Source organism: Blennius ocellaris (assembly GCF_963422515.1).
Source record: "Blennius ocellaris genome assembly, contig: SCAFFOLD_291, whole genome shotgun sequence".
Lineage (NCBI taxonomy): Eukaryota > Metazoa > Chordata > Actinopteri > Blenniiformes > Blenniidae > Blennius > Blennius ocellaris.
This window is the reverse complement of record NW_027661852.1, coordinates 10,001-14,687: the sequence shown is the minus strand read 5'-3', so window position 1 is coordinate 14,687 and position 4,687 is coordinate 10,001. Positions and strand designations below refer to the sequence as shown.

Genomic DNA, 4,687 nt, shown 5'->3' with positions numbered 1-4,687 from the left:
AATAAGCTGCGGCTTTAGCAGCATCTCAGAGTATGAACGTCACAGCCAAACAGTTCTTCTTGTTCTAATGGTTCTAATGGGAACTGCAGGCCAGTCTGATCTGAGCATCAAGACTGAGAGCAAGTGAAAACAAGGGCTGCTATCAAAACAGCACATTTTGTTAATATGTCAAGGGTAAGAATAATTCTGAATATGAGCAAATCAGTTTTGGCCATATCTGTTATTCAAATGACGTTTAACCAACTCCTGTGTGGATTTGTGCTTGCAGACAAGAGAAAGGAAATACAAACATAATCACTTACAAAGGAGAATCTAATAAAGAATCCTGTTCACTGGGAAGCATTTTCGAGACAACTGTTACCTCTTACGTTTTATTTGTTGACAGTTTTGTTTGACATGTTTTTTTTATAAGAAAACTTCAGCCAATCACAGAGCAGTGTATCTGACCCGTTTCCGGCACGTGGTCCGTGACGTCATTTCCGTCAGGTGAAACATGGCGGCGGCCTTACTGAGGATGTTTGTCAGCACGAGCAGCGGCAGGTGAGCTTCGTCCTCCACGGTTCTCACAACCAGATTCTCACACCCCGGTACGGTCCGGACCGTCCCGCTGTGTCCGGTCCCCCGGTACGGTCCGGACCGTACCGGGGGACCGGACCGTACCTGCGGGTCCACCCTTACGGACTTTGGACCTGTGGAGCACTTGATCCTCCACGGTTCTCACCACCAGGTTCAGATCAGGTCCGGTTCTGCTCAGTATATTTCCAAGAAAAAGAAATAGTGTGTGTGTACCAGAGTATGTTTGAAGTATTCTCCTGGAGTACATAAGCTCCTGCTTTGACATAAAGAAGTAAACTTGTTTATTGTCAAATCACAACCAACCAGAGTACAAGCTGGGGCGACTGCTCACTTTATTGTCTGAGCGCCACCTGCTGTCACGGGAAAGGACTACATGCTACATGCTAGCAGTTCTTTAAGATTATTTACAAGATTTTCAGGATTTACAGGGTTTTACTTCCTGGTTGTTGGTTTCCTGATGGTGACATGAATGTGGTGATGCACACTGATGGTGACATGAATGTGGTGATGCACACTGATGGTGACATGAATGTTGTGATGCACACTGATGGTGACATGAATGTTGTGATGCACACTGATGGTGACATGAATGTTGTGATGCACACTGATGGTGACATGAATGTTGTGATGCGCACACTGATGGTGACATGAATGTTGTGATGCACACTGATGGTGACATGAATGTTGTGATGCGCACACTGATGGTGACATGAATGTTGTGATGCACACTGATGGTGACATGAATGTTGTGATGCGCACACTGATGGTGACATGAATGTTGTGATGCACACTGATGGTGACATGAATGTGCTCGCCCCTCTCTCACCATGCAGTGTGTATTCATGCAGTAAGTGTTCATGCTCAGGCTGTTGCTACATGCTTTCATTCTGATCATGTGATTTATATACCAGGTGTGGCGTTTCAGTCTGAAGCTCCGCCCACTGACAACGTTATTTCGAAGCTCAGGGCTGATTGGCTGGTTCTGATGTCGACAGAAACAAATGGCAGCTTGTGAGCAGCTGGAGCATCAGTTCACAACCACAACAAATGCAGTCAATTACCAACCGGAGTATAAATTAAACTTTACTCTAGAGGAGAAACTGGAAGTAACGGGTGGTAAACTGAGTGACGCAGTGACAAAACACTTGTAAGATGCACATTAACATTAGAAACAATAGAAATCTTGCCTAGAAACCTGCAGGCACCAGGTTTGATTCCTAGCATTGGCAAAAATAAATCAAATTTTTATTTTTAATATGCAATCTCCAGTGTTGAACTATTTCATGGGACCGTGGCCTATTTGATTGTCCTCATAGACGTTCTAAAGAGCAGGTAGTAGCATAGTTTGCCGCGAAGCAGGACATGCAGCCGCCATCTTGGTCTGGTGGGCCAGCCTGTCAACAAACTGCAGCAGCAGACAATCCAACACATCAGAGCACCGTGTGGAGTTTTTCTGGACAAATCACAGGACTGTAGGAAGCAGGGCTCGGGGATTACTTTTCACAGGTAAGATGGAACATTACTATTGTTTGAATTTTGAAATTATGAACTTATTGTTCTGTATTTCTGTCCACCAGTGAACTGGTAGCAGCTGCCATGAGCTAGACTTTGTTTACAGCTTGTTCACCTGCTATTAGTCCAACTGACTTTATAAATCATATGATGCACAACACAGACTTAAGATTACAACTGACTCCAGAATGCTGTTGTAGAAAAAGAACACATATTACTATTGAGCAGCACATTTTACTAGGTGACACAGATTGGATTATTCACATTCTTTCAGCCTAACAGAAGTAAGATTCCTGTCATGTCTCTCCTCCACACTGAGAAACACTGACAGCATGAGGCTGAAGCTTCCGGCAGCTCGTCTGGAGGTCCTGCTTTGTACAGCTAAAACCAAGAGCAGAACTTCTACACACACACACACACATGCACACGCACACGCGCACACACACACACACACCGCACTCTAGTGTTTTCAAAGTTGGGTCTTTCTCTTTTCTCTATTAACAACACCTTGCAATGACTGTGTTGTATTTGGTGCTTTATAAATAAAGTTGAGTTGAGTTCAGTGTGTGAAAACTCTTAACATCTCAATCCTCCTACCAGGATCACCGCTCCGCCCTGCTGCTCCTCCTGCTGCTCTGAAGACCACACTTCATGAGGCTTTATCAAAACAGGAGAGTCTGGAGTAGAGAAGAGAAGACCTACATGGCAGGAGGACAGGGGACAAAGACAGTGAAGACCTCCATGGCAGGAGGACAGAGGACAAAGACAGTGAAGACCTCCATGGCAGCAGGAATGAGGACAAAGACAGTGAAGACCTCCATGGCAGGAGGAATGAGGACAAAGACAGAGAAGAAGACCTCCATGGCAGGAGGACAGAGCACAAAGACAGTGAAGACCTCCATGGCAGGAGGAATGAGGACAAAGACAGAGAGAAGACCTCCATGGCAGGAGGAATGAGGACAAAGACAGAGAGAAGACCTCCATGGCAGGAGGAATGAGGACAAAGACAGAGAGAAGACCTCCATGGCAGCAGGAATGAGGACAAAGACAGTGAAGACCTCCATGGCAGGAGGAATGAGGACAAAGACAGAGAAGAAGACCTCCATGGCAGGAGGACAGAGGACAAAGGCAGAGAAGAAGACCTCCATGGCAGGAGGACAGAGGACAAAGACAGTGAAGACCTCCATGGCAGGAGGACAGAGGACAAAGACAGTGAAGACCTCCATGGCAGGAGGACAGAGGACAAAGACAGAGAGAAGACCTCCATGGCAGGAGGACAGAGGACAAAGACAGTGAAGACAGAGAGAAGACCTCCATGGCAGCAGGAATGAGGACAAAGACAGTGAAGACCTCCATGGCAGGAGGACAGAGCACAAAGACAGTGAAGACCTCCATGGCAGGAGGAATGAGGACAAAGACAGAGAGAAGACCTCCATGGCAGGAGGAATGAGGACAAAGACAGAGAGAAGACCTCCATGGCAGCAGGAATGAGGACAAAGACAGAGAAGAAGACCTCCATGGCAGGAGGACAGAGGACAAAGACAGAGAAGAAGACCTCCATGGCAGGAGGACAGAGGACAAAGACAGAGAAGAAGACCTCCATGGCAGGAGGACAGAGGACAAAGACAGTGAAGACAGAAAGAAGACCTCCATGGCAGCAGGAATGAGGACAAAGACAGAGAAGAAGACCTCCATGGCAGGAGGACAGAGGACAAAGACAGAGAAGAAGACCTCCATGGCAGGAGGACAGAGGACAAAGACAGAGAAGAAGACCTCCATGGCAGGAGGACAGAGGACAAAGACAGAGAGAAGACCTCCATGGCAGGAGGACAGAGGACAAAGACAGAGAGAAGACCTCCATGGCAGGAGGACAGAGGACAAAGACAGAGAAGAAGACCTCCATGGCAGGAGGAATGAGGACAAAGACAGTGAAGACAGAAAGAAGACCTCCATGGCAGGATGAATGAGGACAAAGACAGTGAAGACAGAAAGAAGACCTCCATGGCAGGAGGACAGAGGACAAAGACAGAGAGAAGACCTCCATGGCAGGAGGACAGAGGACAAAGACAGAGAGAAGACCTCCATGGCAGCAGGAATGAGGACAAAGACAGTGAAGACCTCCATGGCAGCAGGAATGAGGACAAAGACAGTGAAGACCTCCATGGCAGGAGGAATGAGGACAAAGACAGAGAAGAAGACCTCCATGGCAGGAGGACAGAGGACAAAGACAGAGAGAAGACCTCCATGGCAGGAGGAATGAGGACAAAGACAGAGAGAAGACCTCCATGGCAGCAGGAATGAGGACAAAGACAGTGAAGACCTCCATGGCAGGAGGAATGAGGACAAAGACAGAGAAGAAGACCTCCATGGCAGGAGGACAGAGGACAAAGGCAGAGAAGAAGACCTCCATGGCAGGAGGACAGAGGACAAAGACAGTGAAGACCTCCATGGCAGGAGGACAGAGGACAAAGACAGTGAAGACCTCCATGGCAGGAGGACAGAGGACAAAGACAGAGAGAAGACCTCCATGGCAGGAGGACAGAGGACAAAGACAGTGAAGACAGAGAGAAGACCTCCATGGCAGCAGGAATGAGGACAA

The 4,687-nt window shown here is 47.5% G+C and overlaps 1 long non-coding RNA gene across 1 annotated transcript in view; it reads left to right on the top strand.

Annotated features, from left to right (window-relative positions):
- Nucleotides 1-485: 485 nt before the first annotated feature.
- Nucleotides 486-4,687, top strand: part of LOC308148715 — an 11,279-nt gene continuing 7,077 nt past the window's right edge. Inside the window, exon 1 of the long non-coding RNA XR_013937205.1 lies at nucleotides 486-540. This is a non-coding gene — a long non-coding RNA (uncharacterized lncRNA). The remainder of the gene's footprint in view (nucleotides 541-4,687) is intronic.